Source organism: Leopardus geoffroyi, chromosome C1, assembly GCF_018350155.1.
Source record: "Leopardus geoffroyi isolate Oge1 chromosome C1, O.geoffroyi_Oge1_pat1.0, whole genome shotgun sequence".
NCBI classification, from domain to species: Eukaryota; Metazoa; Chordata; class Mammalia; order Carnivora; family Felidae; genus Leopardus; species Leopardus geoffroyi.
Window position 1 is genome coordinate 19,974,615 of NC_059328.1, and position 27,867 is coordinate 20,002,481.

The following is a 27,867-nucleotide window of genomic DNA, read 5'->3' on the forward strand; positions in this document are numbered from 1 at the left end:
AAAGCAAGGATGAGAGGCACCTTGAACATTATATAGTCCAGCCACCACGTGCATTTTGTATGCTTCTAGTGATGGATGTGGATGGAGATTGCTACATTCTAAGACAGTCTATTACATGACTTCTTCCATATTCCGAACTAAAACATGTGTTTCTAAAGCTCCTAATCATCAGTTCTAGTCTTGGGGCAGCCCCAGGATGAGTTTAATTTCCTTTTCATTCAGTAGCCTTTCAGGTATTTCAACATGGTTCTTCTATCACTCATGAATTCTTCAACTTTTCCTGATTACCCAGGGGTTCAAGTCTCCTCACCATCTTGGTTGGTTGCTCTTTATTACATCCGTTTAAAAGTGAACACGTCACTTAGATGTGGTCTAATACAGAATAAAGTGGATTCCCATCCCCCCCCCCTTGTTCTAGATGCTATATTTCTCTTAATCCAGCCTAAAATTCTACTTAATTTATCTGAACTCCCTATGGGGGAAAGCCCAACCTGACTCCCCACTGCCTCCCCTTGCCATGTCGTTTTTAGGTTTTATGTTCCTTTTCTAGTTCTGTCATAACACATGCACATACTTTTCTTCTTCTGCATGACCTTGATCTTCATTCTTGCAGTGTAGTACTGATCTCTGCATGTGCACATATGTTACATTCATTTTCTCTTGGTTTCTATCACCTTATCTCTTCCCACTTCACCTCCTGCTTTCTACCTAGTTCAATATCAGAGAATCCAAACTGCTTTCTAACCATCTTTTTTCTTTATAACGCGAGGTAGGCATGTTCTGAATCCGGTGAGTTTGGACGCGTCTGTCCTGGTTAGCATTTACAAATACATATGCTAGCAGTTTGAGGCTGGCTTCCAAGAGAGTAATTTGATTTGGGAATGCTTTTCATGAGCAGATCTCAACGAATTTCACTTTACTGGAGTTCCAGAGGAAAAAAACACGGCCCAGAGGGCGCCTGGGTGGCTCAGTCTGTTGAGCGTCCGACTTCAGTTCAGGTCATGATCTCATGGTCCGGGGGTTCGAGTCTCGCATTGGGCCCCTGAGCTGACAGCTCAAAGCCTGGAGCCTGCTTCAGATTCTGTGTGTCTCCCTCTTTCTCAGCCCCTCCCCCACTTGCATTCTCTTCTTCTCTCTCTCAAAAATAAACAAACATTAAAAAATTTAAAACACATACACACACACACACACACACACACACACACACACACACACACACACACACCATGGCCCAGGACTTCGTCTTATAGGGGACATCCTGAATGCAAAATGTGGTGAACGAACAGTGACCCCTTCACTCTATGGACAGTTAAAGTAATAACTAGCTTGGATGATGAGAAGAATAACGGAAGCAGCCTGAGTTCAAACCTTGTCTCTGAAGTTTCCAGCCTGGGTGATCTTGTGCCAGTTACTTAACTTCTCTGTGTCTTAATTTCCTCATCTGTAAAATAATGGCAACAATTGTACCCACTTCTTAGGCCAGTTGTGAGGAGTTAATTCATATAAAGAGCTTAGAACAGTGTCTGGCTCCCACATAGTAAAGGACAGATATTCCTGCATGTTGGATAAAGCCAAAACAGAAAGGAGATTATTTCTCCAGGCATTTAAGTTTTCCGCCTGCATCTTTACAAGCCTTAATTCATTGAGCCTTAGTATTGAGGTTTTGGCTTTATAAGGAAGCAGACTTTCAGAAAGAGGCTCAGGAGTCATTTGTGAATGAATGCCCCTCAATCTGGGGCTGGTGAGAAGCAGGGTAGGATTGTTATTTAAGAGGGAGAAAGGCTAGAAGAATTAAAATCTAGCGGGGATGAGATCCAGCATGATCTTTCTTTTCTTGCTATTGAAACAACAACAACAACAACAACAACAACAACAACAACAACAACAACAAAACTTCCAGGCGAAAATGAGTAAATATGACTCCTAGTGACAGCGGGGGAGCTACAGATCTTACCCAAAGAATTCAGTGGTCTACCTTGGCCAATGTTTTGTGCTTTAAAAATCTCTGGATTTAAAAATGAAAACGTGACTTCCCACCTCCCCTTCCCCCCACCCCCCAAACCACCCTACTGCTTTGGTCTTGGTCATATAGCAGTTTAGTACCGAATTCTACAAAACGCCAAATGTTCCGCAGAAACTTGTTTGCTTATCTTGTACGGTCTACAATGCAGACTCTACACTAACAGAAGAAATTAGTATAGGTTGTGTCAAATCGTGTTAAAATACAACATTAAATAAATGCAAAGAGCCCAGAACAAAGAAAGTGATTAAGCTGGTTTAACTGCATTCAACCCACTATGCTAAATCCCTGTAGGGGGCTTGAGTTAAACAACAAATTTGGTTTCTTGGCCTAAATCCTTTTCTTCAAAGAAGAAATGTTTCTTGTGAGTAATTCCGATAAATTTGTTTTCATCGTCTTCATTTCTTAGTCCCTAGGGAAGCTGGGGGGGGGGGGGGTGAAAAGAACCCATCTGATTGGGTTCCATTTTAGGAAGAGATGGACTGTGAAGAATGGAATAGAGGCAGATCAGTTATACAGCTAAAGAGGCACTGGGTGAACTGAGGAACGGGAGGTGTGTGATTGTTCAGCCCCAGAAAAAAGGCCAGCTAGTGACACCCGGGATGAGGATTTTACCCGGCAGTGAATCAAGGAAGACTGAGAGGGAGATAATAAGGTGTAATTATAGCAGTGCTGTTAGTGCCTGTTTATGGGGTCTGGCAGCAATTTGGTTGAACACCCCTCATTTTGAGAAATTTGTAATTTGGCAGTGAGAATTCCTGCCTTAAAATTTGGCTCAAACCCTCACAGTTTAATATTGCAAAATCTGGGAAATGTTGAAATGTGGCTGCTATTCTAATTGAACTTTTTCAGGCTCTTTCGAATTGGTTTTTTTCCTGCTGGATTCCGAAACAACCGCCTTTTTAAAAGTTCGGGAAGGTGTTCTGGACTACAAACTCAAGTAAGCTCACGAGCTGATGAACTGCGCTGGTGAACGCTCCTGACTTACATCTTTGTGTACATACAGTTGCGGGGGGCGGGGGGAGAAGCTTTAACTTGAAAAACCCGAGTTCCTTCTGTTGGGTAGCCCTTTAAAAATTCCCCACAGTCAGTATTTTGTTTAATTTCCTTTGAGTCGCCGCGGTGCAACGTGGTGTTGCTCTTGGTTTTATCAACCCACTGCCTCCCCCAAGATTATTCCCCGTTGTTTTAAAGTAGAAGGGAGGTCACCAGGCTGTAGTGAAATGTGGCCAACTCCGGCGGGGACCAAGTTGGCCCAACCGGCTTCTCTAAAGTAACTGGAAGTTTTCTGACAGGAAACCGGTCAGTTCTTGTAAGTCTCGGCACCGGTTCCCACGGCCCCGGCGGCGGCGGCGCCCCCGACGCCCCTCTCGGGGCCGGGGAGGGGCGCGGGGTGCGGGGCGCTGTGGGCGGCAGGGGGCAGCAGCGGGAACCCGTTGTTCTCGAGGTGGGGGGTGGGGCGGGAAGCCGCGCCCCCCCCCCGTTTCCGCGCCCCGCTCCCTCCCCTCCCCCTCTCGCGCCTTCCCTCCCCTCCCCGCGGGGAGGAGGGCGGGGGCGCGGAGCCCTCCCCCGGGACAGGGGGGCGTGTGCGTCCCCTCCGCTCCCCTCCCCCCCGGCCGGGCTCTCCTGGCTCCCCGAGGCGGGAGTTTCCAGGAAGAGCTCAGAGCGCGGCCGCACCACCGAGCGCACGGAGACATCAAGTAGTCCCTCAGAGCGACATTATTAGAGAATTCTAGCTGCCAGGGGCAGTCAGAGTCGCAACTCCGAAGAGATAGGGGGTGACAGCCGGCCTGAGGGCCTCAGGGAAAGAGGTCCGAGCTCCCACTTTGCATTGCCGGAGAAAGACGTGTGGGGGAGGCGGAACGAGTTCCGGCGGAGGGCTCGGGCGCGCCCGGTGGAGTGAAGCGCCGCGCAGTCGAAGCGCTCACGGAGTTAAAGTGGGCGGGAAAACCCGGAACGGACTCTCCCTGACACGCCCAGGACCTCCCGTCCCATTTTTCGTGGGGGAGGGGACGAAAAAAAGCAACGGAGAGAAACGTGTTTCCTTTCCCGGCTACCTAAACCCCCACTGGAGAAAAAAGTGATGACCCGCCACCACGGGGTACGCGCGGCTGGACGCTCAGGTCCCGGCGCGGCGAGGAGGGGCCGCGTGGCTCCTCCTTCTCTAACGTCCGCGCCGTCGGCGCGGGGCGCGCGGTCAGAAACCCAGGCCTGTGCGCCGAAGGAGCCAGGCGCGCGCATGCGCGCGCTAGCGCGCGCTTCCCGCCCCTTTTCCTGAGAGCGTTCGCTTTCACCCCTCCCCCCACGTTCCTCAGCCGCCACCTCAGAGCCTCCCCCGCACCCAACCCTCTCTTTTCGGGGGAGGTGGCCCATCTTGCCTATCCACTGACTAACCCCTTCACCTCAGCTTTGCCCCGCCTCCCCTGAGCTTCGGTACAAACTCCGCAGCGAGCGCTCGGTTTTCACATTCCCGCCTCCGCCCTCTATTTCCCCTCCCAGCCCTGAAGCACTTCCTGCGAACTGCCCTGTTCTCGCTCCTCTGTGCGCGCCGCCTACTTCTTGCCCTAACTGGATGGCGGCTTTCACGTTGGCGGAGCCATGGGTTGTGATCCTGTGATTCTTCCTCTCTCTGAGTGGCGATCGCCTGCTCCATTTTACAGATGGGGAAGTTAAGGTCCAGAGGTCTGACTGGCTGGATTCTGAACACTCCTTGAGTTTTTTCCCCAAATCAAGCCTGAACTGACCTTGGAAAGATTTTTTTTTTTTTTTTTTACATGTATTTATTTTTGAGAGACAGAGCACAAGTGAGGGAGGGGCAAAGAGAATGAGACACAGAATCCAAAGCAGGCTCCAGGCTCTGAGCTGTCAGCACAGAGCCCGAGGCGGGGCTTGAACCCACGAACTGTGAGATCATGACCGCAGCCGAAGTCAGACACCCAACCGACTGAACCACTCAGGCGCCCCGACCCTGGAAAGATTAAACCCTCGGTTTCCACTAATTTTAAGCAACCTTGGAAAGCCAGTCCCCCAGTCTTTCTCTTGGGATCCTGAAACCTCTAGGGCAAGCCACAACAGACCGGGTAGCAAAAGCCATAGAAACAATTTACCCCAAATCAACTAGGTAGCGTTTACTAAGTCAGAAGAAGGGCCAAGGGCCACGTCGGCATCTTAAGACACAGGCTTATAGAGGTGATGGAGGTTATTTGCTCAATGTAAGGTCGTTTTTTACCATGATGTGTAATATTTTCTTTTAGATCTTGTAATTCTCTTATTCCTTCCCCCCTTTGAGATTTTTTATTTTTCAGGATTTGAAAACATTTTGATGGAATTGGCCTCCTCGATTAAGAAAAAGACCTTTTTAGGGGCGTCTGGGGGGGCTCAGTCGGTTAAGCGTCCAACTCTTCATTTTGGCTTAGGTCATGGTCTCATGGTTCTGGGATCTAGCCCCTTGTAGGGCTCTGTGCTGACAGCATTGAGCCTATTTGGGATTCTTGGAGAGAGACCCTCTCTCTCTGCCTCTCTCAAAAAAATTAACTTAGAAAAAATTTTTAATACCACTTTATTTTATAAAGATAACCTTTCCTTTTTGTTAATGTGGTTGGATATTATTATCCTGAATTCCCCCTCTTCCCAAAGTTACTTCTTTCCTGGGCTTCAGCTCTAAAGTTATCTCAAGTCCATGGGAGACAAGAGATGTCCTAGAGAATTCTTGAAGCACCACTACTGTAAACCTTTTGGTACCACAAACTTTAAAGCTCTACCTGGGAACTGAAGGAAACAGGAGACTTGTATAATTTTATGTATATCTAGAGATTGATTAATTCAGATTTAGGGGCACCCCGGGTGGCCCAGTCGTGAAGCGTCCAGATTTGACTCAGGTCATGATCTCGCGGGTCATGAGTTCAGTCCCAGTCAGGTTCTGTGCTGACAGCTCAGCGCCTGGAGCCTGCCTCGGATTCTGTGTCTCCCTCTCTCTCTCTCCCCTTCCCTTGGCTCACACCTTGTCTCTCTCTCTCAAAAATAAACATTAAAAAAAAATTTTTTTTTTAATTCAGATTCAAATGTTTTGAGAGTCTCATTCCAAGCCTTGTAAATTTGGATCTGTTTTGTTACATTTTGTGTGAAATGACACTTTTATCATGATTTTCCTCTATTGTAAATATTTCTAAATTGTTTATTGGGCTGATGTCTTCTAATCATGATGGTGGTCTTAAGAACCAGTCCAGATTCATTACAAGAGAGTTTTTTGTTAAGTAGACTAAGAGTGTGGCGTGCTAACACTTTTCTGAACATTGTTCACCAAATGGATGCTTCCTATGTGCTAGGTCTTTCGTGGGATATAAAGCTGAACATGATAAGGCTATTCTTTTATTTTTTATTTTTTAATGTTTGTATATTTTTGAGAGAGTGAAAGAGTGCAAGCGGGAGAGAGACATGGAGAGAGGGGGGCAGAGGATCCGAAGTGGGCCCCGTGCTGACAGCAGCGAGCTGGATGCGGGGCTTGAACTCATCGAACCATGAGATCGTGACCTGAGCCAAGTCAGACGCTCAACCAACCTGGTGCCCTAAGACGGGGCTATTCTTAAAATGCAATCTAGTAGTGGAGATAAAACTACTACAGGCTCAAATCGGTAAAAACTCATTGTTATTTCTTATTATTAAAAAAAAAAAACACATAAGTTACATATTAATTTGTGGTTTCCACAATTCTCTCCCCTTGTTCACGTGCAGTCCTCAGGTTCTGAACGTGTAGATCAAGAAACAGAGCAATGAATAGTTAAGAACGAGCTAAACAGAAAATGAGCAGGAGTGGGCAGTGATTTAATGGGAATGTGAATAATGGCACCGTCCAATATTGAAAAAAAAGACAACAAGAATGTCAGGAAAGAGAAATTTAAGTGTAAGAATGTCTGGGTCTTTGGATTTTAAATGCTGAAGAAAGATGGGAAAGCATTAGGAATTATGTACTATTTAACTTTGCATGAATGCTCACAAACATAGTTTTTATTTCAGGAAGGATAAATAGCCTTGCATTTAAGCCGTTGCCTACATACATAGATTTGGTGAGGAATTTTAAGGAAGACCAGTGGTAGAGTGGTAACATCTAGGTTGCAGTGGAATTCAAACTTCCTAAAGCAGGAGGAGGGGGAGAATCCTGTGATTAAACAGACTCCAAACTTACCCACCCACTCCCAAAGAAAAGCATTTACAGTCAAAGAGATTAAATGTAACTTAAATCTTAAAGTACTTTTTGACCAATTTAGAAAGCATTGCATTTGAACTTTAGCATTTGAAGTTGCCCTTCTAAAATGATTTTTCCACTATTTGCTCCATTCACATACTCTGTTTCTGCTGGGCTCTTGCTTCTGTAACCAGAGTTCACTGCAACTTCAACCTTGAAGTTACATCCTGGTCTGCAAACTGATGCTTCTCAGGGGGTTGGTGCTATAAGATAAGTGACTAGGTTTTCAGCTCAATCTCATTTTCTTTCTTTCTTTCTTTCTTTCTTTCTTTCTTTCTTTCTTTCTTTCTTTCTTTCTAGTTTGTTTATTTATTTTTGAGAGAGAGAGAGAGAGAGAGAGAATCCCAAGCAGGCTCCATGCTGTCACCACAGAGCCCGACATGGGCCTCAAAATCACAAACTGTGAGATCCTGACCTGGGCCAAAATCAGATGCTTAACCACCTGAACCACCCAGACACCCCTATTTTTTTTAAAGAATTTTATTTTATTTTTTCAATGTTTATTTATTTTGAAAGAGAGAGGGAGAGCATGTAGGGGCGGGGGGAGGAGCAGAGAGAGATAATCCCAAGCAGGCTCCATGCTCAGAGCAGGGCCCAATGCAGGGCTTGATCCCACTAACCATGAGATCATGACCTGAGCTGAAACCGAGTCGGATACTTAGCTGACTGAGCCACCCAGGCACCCCAATCTCATTTTGTTTCTAACTTTTAAAATCAAAAGTTAAATTGTGAGAACCTCAGGAACATAGTCTTTCTTAGGTGAAATGAAAACATTACATGTGAGAATGCACTACTTTTTATTAAATCTGGGGATCATTTTCAGAATTCTTATATGTGACTGAATTGTTACTTATAACCTGCAACGGTGGCCCATAGACAGTAGAGTCAAGCTGCTGTGGTTTATTATCACTAATCTGGGACAACAGTGGTGCTATCTGATTTCTTAAGGGAAAGTCACATTGTAGACTAAAACCTATAGAAAAATTGACACAAGTCATCAGCTCTTTCCTAATGGAATTTAGGCCTTGTTTTCCCCTTTATTGTCCACCTCTGTGTCATTTAGCATAAACATATCTTTATTGTTGGTCCTGCATGAAAGCCGGAATTCATAAGGGTTCTGTTTCTTCATTTTAGAAGCCACACTACATTCACCAAGCCTTCTGAAGATGACTCTTCTGGCTGCTGCTACTGACTCCATTCTTTGTGGGATCCTGGGTATGTCATTCCTCTTATTTGGGCTTCCGTTTCTCTACCTTGGGTCTTGCTGGACCCACAACCAGCTCAAGGCCATTCTTCAGAGGGCCACTTTTTTTGCCTTAGTGCTGCAGGGCCCTGGACTCTTAAAGCAATTTATTCTTTTATTCAAATCAGTGTCTTCAAGTCATATCTAGTTTTTCTATATTTGTGTGATAACTTTTATGTTGGAGGACTGAAACTTTGGGCTTGAATAATAATGTGATGTTAAGGTAGGGCCTTCGGGAGGCTGGGATTACCAAGAGACTATATCAGGGGTTCTAAACCTGGCATCCAGGATAAAATTCACGAGCATGGATGGGGAGAAAATTACATCTTTGTTTTCACTAATATTGAAATTTAGCACTTCCTTTTAATATGAGTGTTAGTAACAAAATCATAGCAGTATTAGCAGTACCGTACTTGGGAATGTCACTGATAGAAATCACAGATAATTTCCTATCACATTGCAGTTGCTGCAGACCTGTTGATAGCGTTTGCACTCTTTTTTAAATTTAATGTTCTTATTTTTATTTTTGAGAGAGCGAGAGAGACAGAGTACGAGCGGGGGAGGAGCAGAGAGAGAGGGAGACACAGAATCCGAAACAGGCTCCAGGCTCCAAACTGTCAGCACAGAGCCCGACGCGGGGCTCAAACTAACGAACTGAGAGATCATGACCTGAGTCAGTCGGATGCTTAACCGACTGAGCCACCCAGGCACCCCTGAAGTCTTTACTACTAGATCTTGTTATTTATTGTGTTAATAATGAAGCACATTGTATCATAAATTTTTAATATTTTGATCACTATTTCAGTATGTTGCATTTGGAAACCTATGTAATGTCGTCTGTAAATATTTAATGAGTTTAAAAACATCATTCTGACGAGAGGTCTGTAGGCTTCTCCACATTGACAAAGGAGTCCATGGTACAAAGAATGATTAAGAACCCTTGCTTTGGGACACCTGGGTGGCACAGATAGTTAAATGTCTGACTCTTGAGCTTGGCTCAGGTCATGATCTCACAGTTTGTGAGTTTGAGCCCCACATCGGGCTCTGCGCTGACAGCATGGAGCCTGCTTGGGATTCTGTCTCTCCCTCCCTCTGCCCCTCCTCAACTTGTGTCCTCTCTCTCTCAAAATAAATAAACTTAAAAAAAAAAAAAAAAAAAAAAGAACCCTGCTTTAATCAAAATAATTACTATTAGTAACGGGTTATAAACCATTGAATGAGATAAGAGCCTATGAGTCCACACTGATATAAAGAAGTAAATAAATCATTATATAAATGTAGGAAAAGTGAAAGCATTTCCTATCAGAGGATGACAACTAGTAAATATAGATGAAATGGTGGAGTGAGAAACTCACTCATGGATGCTGAAACTGGCAAAATGGGTGGAAGTTTGTTGAGGAGCAGGGTATTTGCATGGTGAAGTATCTCTCCATAAACTATTTTAATAATTATAAAGGGGAAATAGTGGAGGATCCTCTTTAATACGACCTTCACCAAGTCATCAAGCCTACGTCATCTCTTAATAAGAAGTACTGAGGACACAACATTGCTTCACTGGTAATCCTGCCAAAAATGTACAAACTGAATCTAATCATGAGGAAATGTCAAACAAACCCAAATTGAGAGCCATTTTACAAAATAACTGGCCTGTACCCTTCAAAAACGTCAAGGTCAGGAAACAACAGAAAGGCTGAGAAAGGCTGAGGGACTGGTCCAGATTAAAAGAGGCAAAAGAGACATGAAAACTGAATGTAGTGTGTGACCTTATATTTGATCCTGGACTAGGGGAAAAAAAAAAAAAAAGCCCTAAAAAATGATTTTAGTACAGGGGCGCCTGGGTGGCGCAGTCGGTTAAGCGTCCGACTTCAGCCAGGTCACGATCTCGCGGTCCGTGAGTTCGAGCCCCGCGTCGGGCTCTGGGCTGATGGCTCAGAGCCTGGAGCCTGTTTCCGATTCTGTGTCTCCCTCTCTCTCTGCCCCTCCCCCGTTCATGCTCTGTCTCTCTCTGTCCCAAAAATAAATAAACGTTGAAAAAATAAAAATAAAAAAAAATGATTTTAGTACAAATGGCAACATTTAACATGGATCGTGAATTAGATAATAGTATTGTATCAATGTTAAATGTCCCAATTTTTATATCTATACTGTGGCTGCATAGAGAATGACCTTGTTCTTAGTAAATAACACACGGAGTAAAAATTTAGGAGTAAAAGAGTATGATATCTAAGTCTCAAATGGTTCAGAAAAATGCATATATTTATAAGTCTATATATATAAAGGTAGAATAATAAGGCATATGGAGCAGAGGTAATAAAATTTGATTTGGATAAAAAACTTAAGAGGAGTTCCTTCTACTATTCTTTTTTTTTTTTTTTTTTTATGTTTTATTTATTCTTAGAGAGACAGAGCATGAGCATAGGAGGAGCAGAGCGGAGGAGGAGCAGAGCAAGAGAGGGACACAGAATTGGAAGCAGGCTCCAGGCTCCGAGCGAGCTTCCAGCCCAGAGCCCGCCACTGGGCTCAAACTCACAAGCCGTGAGATCATGACCTGAGCCGAAGTCGGCCGCTCAACTGACTGAGCCACCCAGGTGCCCCATACTATTCTTTTGTTGTTGTTGTTAAGTTTTTATTTAAATTCCAGTTAGTTAACATACAGTGTAATATTAGTTTCAGGTGCACAATATAGCGATTCAACACTTTCATACAACACCCAGTGTTCATCATAACAAGTGCATCCTTAATCCCCAGCACCTACTTCACCCATCCCCCCACACCCACCTCCCTACTGTGTGTTCTCTGTAGTTAAGATTCCTTCTACTATTCTTGAAATGTTCTGTCAGTTTGAAATTATATTGTTTTAGATCATTTGTTACACCCCCTCACTTTGAGGAGGTGAAAATTCATATTTTGGAAGGTGAAGACTCGCTCAAGATCGCAACAAGTTAGTGACAAGAGTTAGGGCCCAAACTCAGATCTCCAGATGTCAGTCCTCTTTTTACAACACTAACTGATCCTTTGGTGTTTGTGTTTGGATGGCAAAAATTGAGCCACCCCTTTTTACTTCTCTTTTTAGTTTCTTGGTTCCTTAGAGCTAGTTCCTTCTACTAGAGAACCACAGTAACATAACTAAATGCTTCTTTCAGTTCCTTCATGATTAGGCAAGGATCAATTTGAAGTTTTTGAGCTTATGGTTGGGATACCCCTTTCTCTTGTAGGTTCAGCATCTTTCTTTACTGCCAACCTTTTCTGTACATAATTGGGTTCTTTTATATGGTATTACTTGTAACCCTTCTCCCATAGAGTAATGGTTTATTTTATTGTTTAAACTTTTTTCCATAGGTCACGCCATCTCAAGGTCTTTTTATGTACTCTCAAGAAAATTGTATATTTTCTGGGACGCCTGGCTGGCTTAGTCAGTGGAGCATGTAACTCTTGATCTTGGAGTTGTGGGTTTGAGTCCCACACTGGGTGTAGAGGTTACTTAAAAATAAAAAATAATAGGGGCGCCTGGGTGGCGCAGTCGATTAAGCGTCCGACTTCAGCCAGGTCACGATCTCGCGGTCCGTGAGTTCGAGCCCCGCGTCAGGCTCTGGGCTGATGGCTCAGAGCCTGGAGCCTGTTTCCGATTCTGTGTCTCCCTCTCTCTCTGCCCCTCCCCCGTTCATGCTCTGTCTCTCTCTGTCCCAAAAATAAATAAACGTTGAAAAAAGAAAATTTAAAAAAAATAAAAAAATAAAAAATAATAAACAAATAAACAAACAAACAAATAAATAAAATGTTAAAAAAATAAAATTGTATGGGGGCGCCTGGGTGGCTCAGTCGGTTAAGCATCCAACTTAGGCTCAGGTCATGATCTCACAGGTTGTGGGTTCAAGCCCCACGTTGGGCTCTGTGCTGACAGCTCAGAACCTGGAGCCTGCTTCAGATTCTGTGTCTCCTCTCTCTGCCCCTCCCGATGGCACTCTGTCTCTCTCTCAAAAATGAATACAAACATTACATTTTTTAAATAAAAAAATAAAAACTAAAATAAAATTGTATGTTTTCATTTCTGTGATTCTATGATTCCGTTTTCTTGATGGAAAATTAAGGCATAATATGCTGGGAGAAAGAGAGGATATAGCATCTCAGAATTATAGTCTTAAGGAGAGTGATCTAACCACAGTAGTTGGTGTGGGTCATTTAATAGTTCTACTAGTTACTGACTAATATCAGCTTTATAAAGAAATTAAGGGCTCAAATATGTTGTTTTCTATGTAAATCAGCTAATTATCATCGGTATGAGGACTCCTTGTCTCCAAATGGGATAATGGAAAATAATTAACTTGAACCATATGAAATTGCTAGTTTTGTCACAACTGAATATCAACAGTTTTGTATATGGCTCAACCTAATAGCAGTAAGTACATTATAAGATTTATTTTAGGTTATTAAATTGGGTTATTTTCTCTTCTCTTAGAGTGTTGGTAGAAAAATGGAGACCGTTCATGTGGGATCTGTTCTTGACTCTTCAACTTCTCTCAGTTTCTTTTCCTACTTTGGCTGTTCCTGTCTTCACTCCCTCTGTGAGAGTCTTGCTAGGCTTCAGATTCCTCCAAATTTCCATCTTGGCTTATATTACCTTCCACCACTTGGGAGCCTTCCATTGATTCTTAGAAAGTTAAAGATGGAATATCAGAGGCAGTTTGTTCAATTTCCTTATACCCCAGATGAGGAAACAGAAGCTAGCATCATAACGCTGGTATCTGAGAGGTGGGGCAAGAATGCAATAACCTGACTCCCAGGACCCTGTTCTTTCTATCTCAGCACCCATGTTCTTATCTGGATCTTATATTTCCTACAGTGTAATTATATGGACTTGGGTCTATCTGTCAGTCTCTCTCTCTTTCCTATCCTTATCTTTTACTTAGTTCTCAATTCTCAATCACCTGGATCTTCCTTATTTCCTCAGTTTTGCCTTTTTACCATTCCAGAGCAGACTTAGCTTATGCATTCTGTCTGTCATTTTTGCCATGGTGAAAGGTGAAGAAATAGTTGTATTCCATGATTTTTACTTCCTGGGGTGATACAATGGGGGAGTGGCTGAGATCATTTTATTTTAAGATAATGAAAGATACCCTTGTATATTTGTGTATCTTCAGTGCATTATTTTATACTTACACAGTATTTCGAAAATAATTTAAGAAAAAATAGTGGTTGATAATATCTGTCTCTACCATAAAAAATTCCATAGTCCAATGGAAACAATTGACAATAATTAGAATATTATTAGTTAATGAATGAGCGATCTTTTGTTAAGCCCCAAAAAGTAGAGTCTTGAATTGTATTCGACTTGCTGAAAAAATACCATTATCTATATTCCTAAAATATGAATTGTTTATTCGAAAAGACCTTTGGTAATCAGGTTCACAGGAACAGAGTAAAGTATCAAGAAAAAGAATTAGCAAGAAGGAAGTGAAAGACGAGGGTAGTGAACAAGTCTTTGGGTCCTAATAATAATGTAGATTTTTTTTTTTAATTTCCTTAAGTAATCTCTAAGACCAACGTGGGGTTCAAACTCATTACCCTGAGATCAAGAGTCACATGCTCTACCAACTGAGCAGCCAGGCTCCCTAATGTAGCAATTCTTAAAGGGAAGAGGAATGGCAATAATAATTTCTCATAATTTATGTATTTTTAAGATAGTTCTGTTAACGATTCAGCCCCTAGTTAACAAAACCTGGAAGAAAATGTTTGGTGTATGGATCTGGTACCTTGAGGAGTATCTCAGATTTTTTTTCTCCTTTAAAGACTTAGCTGTTGATAAGAAGTTCCCTGTAAACACCTTATTTTGTCAGCATTTGCATCTTTGCAGCCCAGGAATTTGGTTTTATGTGCTTTACCTGCTTCAGGATAAATTGACCTTCTATTGGTAGGTGTGTGGTATGCAAAATGCTACTTCAGTGGGGAGTTTGGGTAAGCGCTGACTGATGGATGTAAGAAGTCAATGGAGACTTTGTCCTAAGGCCAATGTTTGTATTTTCTTCCTTCTGCCATGTAGCTTTTCAGAGAAATAGTCTTTGGGTTTCTTTTATTAGTTAATCTCCCACTGCCATCCCCCAACCCACCCCCATCTTCACGTCCCCACCATCTTTTTATGTGTAAACTAAGCCTTTCTTGAAAGCAATTTATGGCAAAGTTATACAATTTTCTTCGGAAAATAAAAAATGGATATGCATGTGAGTATCTCTGGTCTCTTTTCCTTTTCAAGCTTTAATCACCCCGTTATTCATAGACCTGATTTGGAAAAATGAAGAAAAGAAAGGACTATTCATTTGAGGTAAATGGTGTTAACCATGAATAATTGTAAATGGGCTTTTAGAGACTTAATGATTCTGTCTTAATAAGGTAACAACCCTTAATTCCCTAAGTTTATAACCTACGAACTTGCAGAGTTTTCTCCAACTATCAGTTGTTCCTGTTAGACAGCCAGAGCTGAAAAGATGTAGTATGTATCTCAGGGTTCATTCACAATTATAAAGTGAAACTGAAATGTGACAAGCAGATTACTAGATGTCTTATCAAATACAGAGAAATCAGTCGCTCATTACTCATGCCTCTCTTCTACAGGTATTTCCTACAAATACAGTGGGCAATACATTTAAAATGTTTTCACTTTAGCTTATTTTACTAATAGCTATTATCTTTTTATTTGTTGAATTTGCTCCAGGACTCCAGAAAAAAAAAAAAAAAAAAAAAGCCTTCCTGATAAACTTTAAAGAATGACACTGCTGATGACTACCCTTTCAGATTTCTTCTTGACTAAAGGGTTTAATTGATGAACTTGTCTTGGTCAAGAAACTACCTAGATCCATTCTACTTGTTCACGATTCACCAATCTCTTAAAATTTGTTTCAAATGCCTTCGTCTTCATGAAAATTTTCTAATAAGATGGCCAAGATGATCTTTTCTTCTCTTCTAGCCATCCACTGACACATTATACATACCAGTGTTTACCAAGCCAGCTGGATTCTTTGAGATATTACTAGGTGTTCAGAGTGAAATAAATTTAGTAAACATGGTATATTATTTCCCTCTCTTGAATATATGTATAATTTATATTATGCATATATTATGAATGAATATTAAAGTCTCTGAGAAGATCTGCAATAAAAGAAATCTGCCTAATTTTGTTTAGTCCATTGTACTTAGTAAATACTTTCTAAATTGCAAGTTGTAACTCAAATGTCACTTTCTGCAGGAAGACTTTCATGACTCCCTCAGGCAGTATCCAATGTGTCTACCACTGAATTCACATAGCTTAGACTTACACTATAAAGTGCTATAAAAATTTAGTTTCCGTTAATATTATGATATAATCTTTTGATTGTAAGCAACAGACAAACTCAACTCAAACTGGCTTAAACAATTAAGGGAGGGGCACCTAGGTAGCTCAGTTGGTTAAGCTCGGCTTAGTTTCGGTTCATGTCACAATCTCACAGGTTTGTGAGATGGCACCCCACGTCAGGCTCTATGCTAACAGCACAGCATGGAGACTGCTTGGGATTTTCTCTCTCCTTCTCTCTCTCTCTCTCTCTCTGTCTCTCTCTGACCCTCCCCCACTCATCATGCTTTCTCTCTCTCTCTCAAAATAAATAAATAAACATTAAAATAAATTAAGAGAATTTGTTAATCGTCACCTGAAACTTGGTCCTCGGTATTGAGGCTCAGTGATATTACCAAAGACCTGATTTCTTTTACAAAATCTTTGATTTTCTAAATTTTGCTCGGTATGGGTCAATATGCTCAGTCTCAATATGACTGTAGCAGTTTCTAAGAGAGCTGTATGTGCTTCCCTCATCTCTAGTAGTAAAAGAACATCTCTCAAGGCAGCTACTTCAGAATAGCAAGGAAGCATCTTTCTCAGAAGCCCCAGCAAAGATCTTTTCATATCTCATCGGTTTGAATTACTGTCACTTGCCTGTCACTGAACTAATCAATGTCCATGGAGATAGGATGTGCTGGACTTAAGCCAATAAGGGCTACCCTGGATTTGAGTGTGAAGTCAGCTTCTTTAGAAGCTTCCTTATGTTATTACACATAAGCGAATATGGACACTGTACTAATAGGAAGGAGGAATCGAAGTTGGGAAGCCAAAACCAATAAAAATCCACTGCATGATGCTTACCACTATCCATTACTTCTGTATCAATACATTGATGCATTAATCCAAACATAATTAGTACATTGATTAATCATTCTGTATTAGTTAACTTTGTTCAAACAAAAACTTGTACACAAATGTCCATAGCAGCAATATTTATAATAGCTTGAAAGTGGAAACCATCCAGGTGTCTGTCAGCTGATGAATGGATAAACAAAATGTGGTATAATCATACAATGGAATGTTGCTTAGAAATAAAAAAGAATGAAGTACTGAAACTTGTTAGAACACGGATGAAACTCGAAAATGTTATGTTAAATGTAAGAAGCCAGTCTAAAAAGGCTACATATTGTATGATTCCACTTATATGAAATGTACAGAATAGGAAAATTCATAGAGACAGAGTAGATTAGTGGCCACCACAGGCTCTAGGAGGAGGTGGAAATGGGACGTGGTTGCTAGTAGATACAAGGTTTTCTTTGGGGGGTGATGAAAATGTTCTGGAATTACATAGTGGTGATGCTTGCACAACTTTGTGAATGTACTTAAAACCATTGATGAATTGTACACTTTTATTTTTTCAAGATTTTATATTTTTAAGTGATCTCTACACCCAACATGGGGCTCGAGCTTACAAGCCCAAGATCAAGAGTTGTATGCTCCACTGACTGAGCTAGCCAGGCAACCCTGTACCCTTTAAATTTAAATGATAAATGTTATGGTATGTGAATTATGTTAATTAAGAAAAAAAAATATATATATATATACACCCTGAAGTTAGGAGCTCATTTTCACCTTTTATTTTCAACCCCCCACCCCCACCCCATAGTAACCCCAGTGTCTTCCACATCATAGCAGGTGCTCCAAAAATATTTGAATGAATGAGTGGAAAATTAAATTGAAATAATTATTATATTTTTATCATTAGGATCCAGAAAGACATTTACTTAGTTCTTTCTTTAAATTAGCAACACATATGAATGCAGATCAACATCTTTGCAACTAAAATGTCTAAATTACATTTGAAGATTATTCTTCACTTCCATTGATTTGTTCTGTTATTTGTTACTTGTACAGATGGCATTTCATCATGTATCATTACAGAATTGAGCCAGTCCATATTTTCCACATTTCCACAGTATTTATTTTTCTGAATTATAAAAATTGCTTTCACTTAATTTTCAACATTGAGAGCAAAGAGTTTAACTGGGGTTCTGAATTTGTTTTGTCTAATTACTGCTTATAGTATTTGTATTATCTAAAAAATATTTTAGGGGAGCTCCTAGGTGGCTCAGTCGGTTGGGTGACCCACTTTGGCTCAGGTCATGATCTCATGGCTCGTGAGTTCGAGCTCCGCATTGGGCTCTGTGCTGACAGCTCAGAGCCTGGAGCCTGCTTTGGATTCTGTGTCTCACTCTCTCTCTGCCCCTCCCCTGCTCATGCTCTGTCTCTCTCTGTCTCAAAAATAAATAAAAACATTAAAAAAATGTTTTTTTAAAGTATTGGTGGGGCGCCTGGGTGGCTCAGTCAGTTAAGCAACAGACTTCTGCTAAGGTGATGATATCCAATTTGTGAGTTCGAACCCCACGTCAGGCTCTGTGCTGACAGCTTGGAGCCTGGAGCCTTGTTCAGATTCTGTGTCTCCCTCTCTCTCTCTGTACATCCCCTGTCTCTCTCTCTCAAAAATAAAAAATAAAAAATGCTAGAACCCAGAGGCAGTGGGGTTGGTGCCAATAGTTGGGGTTTCACATCCTGATGCCATCAATAGTTACCTCTTTAAAAAAAGTATTAGTTTACTCATTCTTTTCTTTTGCCCTCCCCTCAACTTAAATAATTTTTTTCTTCTGCATACAAAAATGCAAATATTGGGTGGGGGCACCTGAGATTCTTGAACATCACAGGCTGATAATTCCCAAGTAAGCCTTGGGAAATGATATTAAATCCACTTAGGTTGTCACCAATGATTCTGGGAACTTGAGGCTACAACTGAAAAGGCAGCCTTTCAACAGATCAAAGAAATGGCTCAAATTATCAGTACCTATGGAATAGCAGAAGTTTCTTATTGTTAATGAATGAGCATATTTTACGAAAAAAAACCTAGGAAATCCACTTTGTAAGTCATTCTTTGGGTAAAACTCTATTATATTTATTTTGCTTCTGTAGTTTTGGGCTACTGATTCTTTTCTAAAGAGTCCAACTTCAGCTCAGGTCATGATCTCACAGTTCGTGGGCTTGAGCCCTACATCAGGCTCTGAGCTGATAGTGCAGAGCCTGCTTGAGAGTCTCTCTCTCTCCCTCACTCTCTGCCGTTCCCCCACTTTCTCTCTCTCTCTCAAAAATAAGTAAATAAACATAAACATGAAAAAAAGACAGTGGATATCTTCACATTCAAGTTGAAACAACTACTTAATGGTATTTTTTTCTTGTATGCTTCCAGTTTTGTATAACTGGTCACACCTCAACTCTCTTTTTGTTGCTTCTATTGCTTGTAGCTTCTAAAGCTACTATGGTGTTTCTGTCTGATTTCTTCTAGTCTCTCCTTTTTTGGGAATATGGTTAAACAGATACTTTCTGTTTCCCTTGTGCTGGTGAAGGTGATTACTAATGTGTGGCCTGTCTGCCCTCCTAATCTTTCTCAAAAAGATCTTCAGAAGGTAAGGTATCTCATTGGTATTCACAAAGATTTTGCTCCTTCTCCCTTGCAGTGCAACTGTTAGAACTGGTTGATAGGGGTCCCTTATGAATGGTCCAAATTTGTTAGAAATTGCTATGACTCCTTATTAAACTTGATGTATGCTTTAGGCCTCTGATTTTCAGAAAAGTTACAGAACTGTGGATATAAAGTTGTGTGTTTCTTTTGCTGCGTTTGACCGGTTGTGTGATCAGTGAATGTCCTTTCTATGAAAAAAGAATGAAAATTTAGAAGGAAGAAAAGATAAAAATGGAAGGGGGGGGGTGTTGTTTGTGGGAATGGAGAGGGAGGTAGGCAAAATGTGAAATGGCCATAAAGCCAACTAATGAGTTTGAAGCCTTGTCTTCCAACCATGAAAACAAATGAGTCAGAATCTGAGAGTACCAAATCTAGTAAAGCAAAAGAAATTAGGCAATTGCTTCTAAAATGATATCATTATTTACTCTTTCTCAAAACATATCTGTATTATTTATTTTTAGCAGGAGAGGGAAAAAGGTTTTTCTAAGAATTAAGGTCTAGTGAATAACAAACCATGGAAATAAGTTATTTTTTGGAGTTGGAATTTTATAGAATCATTTGTTCTTTACTCCCATTCATTCATTTACTCAACAAATATTTGTTGAATGTGCCTGGCACAATGTCAGTTCTCATCAGTGAAAAAAAAAATAATTCCTATCCTTTAGGATAGAATAATAGGAATGATATCCTTTAGGATAGAATCATTTCTATGAAAAGATTTATGCACATTACAAAGAGCATATAGAAGAAGAAGTGTCTTTTTGTTTGTTTTTCTTTGCTTGTTTTTGAGATAAGGTAGTCTTCTTTGAGTTAAGTCTTGAAAATAAAAAAAGAGTTTGCCTGGTGAACAGAGGGGAGCAAATCCTGGCTGCGGAGACAACACATGAAAAAGCACAGGAATATGATATAGGAGGGTATATTTAAAGAACAGCAAGTAATTTGGTATATTAAAGATGCCAATCATTTATTCCATGCCCATATCCCCTTGTTAGGAACCTGCCCTTCTCAAAGCAATTGAATGTTCTGTATACTAAATGACCTTAGAACCCTGGCCACAAGAGTAGGAATAGGCCCTTGACTGGAGCTAATGAGATTTTCTCTTGCAGAAATAAAGTAAACGGAATGGGCTTCCATTGTTACTGATGATAGACTATGTAATTCAGGTCAACCCTCTTACTGAAGACAGCTAACCCAGCTGGACACAACATAAAAAGCATCCTCCAGAAGCATCTAATAACTAACTAACAAGATAGTGAGGAATTACTGGGCCAACATTTTGGATAGATAAGAAATTTGGAGTGATGAGCCTGACACTCATGCTGCTTTTGTCTGGTAGCATTTACTACTTTTACTAGTTCAGGAGACATACTGTCAATCTAAGCTGCACTTTTGGCAGCCTTGGGTGCTGATGGGGACAAAAGTTGGAGTCCAGGGTCCATAAATGTCCTGACATTTTACCCTCTGCTTTGGCTAGGAGTTTAAAATGCTGCGCTGTAGGGGCACTTGGGTGACTCAGTCAGTTAAGCGTCCTACTTTGACTCAGGTCATGATCTTACAGTTCTGGGTTCAAGCCCCACATTGGGCTCTGTGCTGACAGCTCAGAGCCTGGAGCCTGCTTTGGATTCTGTGTCTCCTCTCTCTGCCTCTCTGCCTCTTGCACTCTGTTTCTCTCTCTCTCTCTCTCTCTCTCTCTCTCTCAAAAATAAATGAACATTTAAAAAAATAAATAAATAAAATAGAATGAAATGCCACATTGTAGGTGTAAGGGAACACCAGAAGGAAACTAATCCTCATATTGCAGGCTGACTTCATATCATTTAAGTGGCCCCGAAAAATCTCAGGGCCTGAACTTATATTAAGTTGGCCCTAATTGCTAGTAGCAAGAGTAAATAAAAATCCTCTTTAAAGAAAAATATAATCATCCTCAGCACCAAATTATTTAAAAAAATTTTTTTTTCAAATAGAGTGTCCAGCACAGAGATAACCAGGCAAACAAGGAGACAAGACACCATGAATAAGGAGGAGAAATAACAAATAATAGAACCAGACCCACAGGGATTGATTCTGTATGTTGCAATCTTTAGACACAGACTATAAAACAACTCTCTGAACTATGTTCAAGGAGATAAAAAAACCAAACTTGAAAAACTTGGCAGACAAGTAGAAACTATAAAAAGTGGCATAAAAAAATAGCAGATTTGTAAATGAGCAAAATGGTAACTCAAGACTAAGATGATGGTGAACACTGAGATTTGTAAGATCAGAGAGACTCCTACCCAGTGATCTAGTTGGTCCATTTGCAAGTCCAGGAAGAAATACAGAGGAAAACAGAAGTGAGAAAACATGTGACTGCAAGGAGAGAAAGATGCAAAGAGAATAGCTACCTGACTTTTTCAGTTCAGCCTCTTCCCCCTACGAATGATACCACAATAAATATCTTTGTACACATATACTTATGCACTAGTTTTTTATTTCTATAAAAAAGATCCTATGTGTTGCATTAAAAGAATATCTTAAATTTTGACACCTCTACATTACTTTCCAAAAAGGTCATAGTGATTCTCATTTCCCCCAGCATTGTGTAAGAATCCTCATCTCTTCACATCCTTTTCAATACTGAATGTTATCAATGTTTTGATATACTGCCAATCTGAAGAGTTAAAAATGGTATCTTTAAAAGTCTACTTTGCATAAAAACAGGCATGACCAATGGAATAGAAAATAGAATCCAGAAATAAACTCTTGCATATATGGTCAAATGATTTTTAACAAGGTTGTCAAGACCACTCAATGGGGAAAGGACAGTCTTTTCAACAAAAGGTAGTGGGAAAACTGGACATCCACAAGCAAAAGACTCTTACCTTACACCATATACAGAAATTATCTAAAAATGGATCAAAGACATAAATGTAACTACTAAAACTATAAAACTCTTAGAAGAAAAAACAGAGGAAAGTCTCCATGTCATTGGATTTGGCAATGATTTCTTGGATATGACACCAAAAATACAGGCAACAAAAGAAAAAAAAATGATAAGTTGAACATCAAAATTAAAAGCTTTTGTGTATCAAAAGATACTATCAGCAGAGTAAAAGGCAACCCATAGAATGGGACAAGATATTTGCAAATCATATACCTGATAAGGGATTAATATCTAGAGTACATAAAGAATTCCTACAACTTAACCAAGAACCAAACAACCCAATTAAAAAAATGGGCAAAGGACTAGAATAGTCTTTTTCCAAAAAAGATATACAAATGGCCAACGAGAACATGAATGATGCTCAACATAATTATTCATTAGGAAGATGCAAATAAAAACTCCAGTGAGATATCACTTCACATCTCCTAGGATGGCTATAATATAAAAGATAATAACAGTTCTTGGTAAGAATATGGAGAAATTGGAGCCCTTATATATTGCTGGTGGGAATGTAAAATGATGCCATGTTTTAGAAAATAGTTTAATGGTTCCTTGAAAAACTAAATATAGAATTATGACTTCAGGAGCTTAGAGAAGAGAAATGGAACCGAATTATAAGTCAGGTGGTCCATGGCAGTACTTAAAGCGATGTGACTAAATGGGATCACCTAGGGCAAAGTATGGATAGAGCAGAAAAGAGCCAAAGGCAGAGTCAATCTTCAAAAGTCAGAGGAAGAGGAGAATCCAACAAGATGATTGAAGTGTGACTAAGGAGGCAAGAAGAAAACTAGGATAATGAAGTATCCTACAAGCCAAGAAAAGAAATGACTTCAAGGAGGGAGTAGTTGACAGTGTTGAATACTGTTGAGAGATTAAGATGAGGGTAGAGATATGCCCATTGGATTTGTCTGGCAAGGTAGAGGTTATAATGACCTGGACAAGGTAGTTTCAGTAGAATGGCAGGGACAAAAACTATGTTCGAATGGATTAAAAAGAGAATGGAGATGAGAAAGTAGAAACAGCAAATAGAGACAAATGCTTTGAGTAGTTTTGTAAAGAAATAGGGTGATAGGACAGGGAAAACTTAGAAAAAAATTTTTTTTATATAAAAACAAAATTTTGGGGGTACCTTGCTGGCTCAGTTGGCAGAGCATGTGACTCTTGATCTCAGGGTTGTGAGTTCAAGCCCCAACTGGGTGTGGAGCCTATTTAAAAAAAATCTTTTTAATAGATTACATTACATGGTACAAAATGATTTGTTTACAGTGCAAATCTCATTCCCATACCTTTCCCCCAGTCACTCTGTTTTCCTCCCTCATTTCAATGTTTCCAGTCTCTTACAAATCCTTCTGGAAATATTCTCTGTATATACAAGCAAATATTTACATATATTTTTTTCTACCTTTCCTCCTTTTAAACAAATATACAGATGGTATAACTCACTATACGTACTGTTTCTGTTCCTTGCTTTTCTACTTATCTACTTATCTTGAAGATTGTTCTGTATAGATATACAAAAAGGTCTCCCACTTTCTTTATTTATGGTTGCATTATGTTATCACACAATAATTTATTTATTCAATTCCCTAGTGATCCTACTAATGAATATTTAGGTGGTTTCCAATCTTTTATTACAAACAAAACTGCAATGAATGATTTTATACATGGGCCTTTTCATATGTGTGGAAATATATATCTGTAGTATAAAATTACTTAGAATTGCTGAGTCAAAGAGTGAGTGCATTTGTGAGTTTGACAGATATGGTGCAAAACGTTTCTATATAATTTGTACCAGTATATTTCCTACCAGCAATGATGAGAAGGTGTTTCCCCATTCGGTGTGTTATCAAATTTTTTTTATCTGTGCCAATCTAGTAAGTGAAAATGGTTTCTTGTTGTACCTTTAATTTGCATTCTTTTATTTTGAGTGAGGTTGAATATATTTTCAAAAGTTTAAAAGCTAGTTGTATTTCTTTGAATTGTCTCTGCCATCCTCTTGCTCATTGTTCTGGTGAGTTGTTGGTTTTTTTCTTATTCATCTGTAGAAGCTCTTAGTACATCAGGCACTTTAACCCTCTGTGATAGGAGTTGCTGATATGTCTTTTCACCTTATTTACGTTGTTTTTCTCTCCAGAAATCTTTCATTTTTACATAGTTGAATTTATCTGAGTTTTGTATCATACTTTCAAAGCCTTCCTTGCTCCAACAAAAGTTTTTTTTCTAATAATTCCCAGAAAAAAAAATTAAGTATGGGTAAGGGGATACTAGAGCATGTTTACATGTTTTCAATAGAAAGGGAGGAATCAGCGATGTGAGAGAGATTAGGGAGAACTTCAGGAGCAAAGTCCAAGACTAGGCTAAAGGGGATGGGATAAGGGGCCCAAAGGAGTTGACTAGCCTTTAATAGGAACGGGGACACTTTCCCTTTGTCACAGGAAAGAAGACAGAGAATAGGAGAGCTGGTGGAGATAGGATGGTCGATTTGGGGGTGAGAGAACAAGAAAGTTCCTATCTCATCGCCTTTATTTTCCTAGTGACATAGAAAGCAAATTCACGAGCTGAGTGCAGGGTAGGAAAGGGGTGTTAAGGTTGAGGGAGAGATGAAGATTTAGAAGGTTTAGAGGCCTTGTTGGATTAGATGTTCTAACTTCTGTTCATTTCTGCTCCCCTTGAGCAAAATACAATTGGTTTGAAACTTTTATTGGTACAATGATTTGACCTGATGAAATGACGTGGTTTCTCTTTGAAACCTCCTTAGAGAATGCTTCATGTGATTAGGTTAGTATCATATGGATGATACTAGTAGTAGTATCATTTGTATCACTATTAATTTATTAGTGTCAGTAGTAGTAAATGACTTCAGTGTGCTGTTCCTTGTTGGGTGAGCTTGTTTTCAAGAGGTGTTTGGGTTCACTCTTCAGATGACAGTTGAAAGCTTCTCTACAAATAATTCATGTTCTGTACTTACCACACAGCTGCTAAGAGCTCAACAGTTCAGGCTTCGGTTACTTGCCTTCCCTTTGTTCACCTGGCATTTATATGTCCCTAAAAAGAGAATTTGATTGGGTTGACTTGCCATTATTCACTATTGAGTGCTGCCTTTGAACACTGAGCTGTCACTACTGCCTGAGTGGCAGTTGGCTAGGGTGTGTGTAGCTGCCTTTGGTTTGTGTCTTAATCAGCTGTGATGGCAAGGTCTGTTTCATTCAAAACAGGTTGTATGAGTTGTAGCCCTTGAAGAGGAAAGAGCAGTTTGGATCACTTTGTCTAGAAGGGGGCCATGTACCTGGCAAGCCCAGATGGTTACAGGGACTCCTTCAACCCTTGCAGCAAATTGTTCAAATCCTTTGTCTCAGTAATTAATTCTACTTAAGGAAATGATCGTTAGGAAATCTAACTTAAGGAAATGATCGTTAGGAGGTAGTTCAGAAGAATGGTTAAGAACACACAGGCTTTGGAGTCAGATACACTTAGAATTGAATCCCAAGTGGTGATGTTGAGTGTCTCTGGAGATTTATGCCTTTGTTCCTCAAGCCATTGTTATGCAATTAAACACGCGCGTGTGTGCACGCGCACACACACACACAGACACACACAAATATCTTCATTTTGATACAATTCACATACCATGAAATTCACTCATTTAAAGTATACAATTCAATGATTTAAACATATTTGGAGTTGTGTAACCATCACCACAATTGATTTTAGAATATTTTCATCATCCCCAAAAGAAACCCCCTGTTCCTTAATCACTCCCACCCTATAGAACCCTACACAATCACTAATCTTTTTGTCTCTATGGATTTGCTCTATGGACTTTTTGTATAATGGAATCATACAATATGTGGCCTTTTGTGACTGGATTCTTTCATTTAGCATAGGGTTTTCAAGTTCATTCATGTTGTAGCATGTGTCAATACTTGATTCCTTTTTATTGCTTAATAATAATTCTGCTGTCTGAATATACCACTTTCATTTATCCATTCATCAGTTGATGAACATTTGGATTGTTTCCATTTTTTGGCTATTATGAATAATACTTCTGTGAACATCCATGTACACTTTTTTTTGCATACAGATTTTTGTTTGGATATATAAATATTATATACATAAATATATATAAATATTATATATATTTTATATATTTATATAAGTTTATTTATTTATTTTGAGAGGGAGAGTGGGGAAAAGGGCAGAGAGAGAGGGAGAGAAAGAATCCCAAGCAAGCTACATGCTGTCAGCGCAGAGCACAAAGTGGGGCCTGAACTCATGAACCGTGAGATCATGACCTGAGCCAAAACTGAAGAGTTGGATCCTTAACCAGCTGAGCCACCCAGCTGCCCCAGACATACAGTTTTATTTCTCTTGCATATATACCTAAAAGTGGAATTGCTAGGTTATAAGATAACTCTGTTTAACTTTTGAGCAATTGCCAAACTGTTTTCTAAAATGCTGTATCATTTTACATACCTACCAGCAATATATAAGGGTTCCAATTTCTCTGCATCTTCACCAACACTTGTCTGCTTTTTTGATTATAGCCATTCCTAATGGGTGTGATTTGATATCTCATTATGGTTTTGATTTGTATTTTTCTAATGGTTAGTGATGTTGAGCATCTATTCATATGTTTAGTGGTCATTTACATATCTTATTTGGAAAAAAATCTACTTAAATCCTGTATCCAGGGGCGCCTCGGTGGCCCAGTCCGTTAGGCCTCCAACTTCAGCCCAGGTCGTGATCTCATGGTTTGTGAGTTTGAGCCCCGCATCCAGCTCTGTGCTGACAGCTCAGAGCCTGAAGCCTGCTTTGGAATCTGTGTCTTCCTTTCTGTCTGCCCCTCTCCCACTCATGCTCTGTCTCTCTGTCTCTCAAAAATAAATAAACAGTAAAAAAAAAAAAATCCTGTGTCCCTTTGAAAAAAATTGGGTTATTTGTTTTTTTGTTGTTGTTGAGTTGTAACTTTTTAATATATATTCTGTATCCCTCCCTTATCAGATTTGTAAATATTTTTCCCATGTTGTAGGTTATTTTTTCACCTTAAAATGTTTTTTTATTTTTTCACTTTTTTTAAAATAGTTTATTTATTTATTTATTTATTTTTAGAATTTTTTTTTTTTTTAAGTTTATTTATCTTTGGGACAGAGAGAGACAGAGCATGAACGGGGGAGGCGCAGAGAGAGAGGGAGACACAGAATCGGAAACAGGCTCCAGGCTCTGAGCCATCAGCCCAGAGCCCGACGCGGGGCTCGAACTCACGGACCGCGAGATCGTGACCTGGCTGAAGTCGGACGCTTAACCGACTGCGCCACCCAGGCGCCCCTAAATAGTTTATTTTTTAAGCATTTTTTACTTATTTTTGAGAGAGAGAGAGACAGAGCGTGAGCGGGAGAGGGGAAGAGAGGAAGGGAGACACAGAATTCAAAGGAGGCTCCAGGCTCTGAGCTGTCAGCACAGAGCCTGACGCGGGGCTCGAACTCACTAACCATGAGATCATGATCTGAGCCAAAGTCAGATGCTTAACCGACTGAGCCACCCAGGCGCCCCTATTTTTTCACTTTTTTTAAAAGAAGATTTTATTTTTGG

At 40.2% G+C, this 27,867-nt stretch overlaps 1 long non-coding RNA gene across 2 annotated transcripts; it reads left to right on the forward strand.

Annotated features, from left to right (window-relative positions):
- The first annotated feature begins 2,105 nt into the window (after window positions 1-2,105).
- On the forward strand, window positions 2,106-27,669 carry LOC123597419. 2 transcript variants are annotated; one of them, XR_006712116.1, is made up of 3 exons: window positions 2,106-3,332; window positions 8,397-8,477; window positions 27,648-27,669. It is a non-coding gene; the product is annotated as an uncharacterized LOC123597419 (long non-coding RNA). The 2 variants fall into 2 exon arrangements; XR_006712117.1 differs by lacking the exon at window positions 2,106-3,332 and adding an exon at window positions 3,803-4,121.
- Window positions 27,670-27,867: the final 198 nt, after the last annotated feature.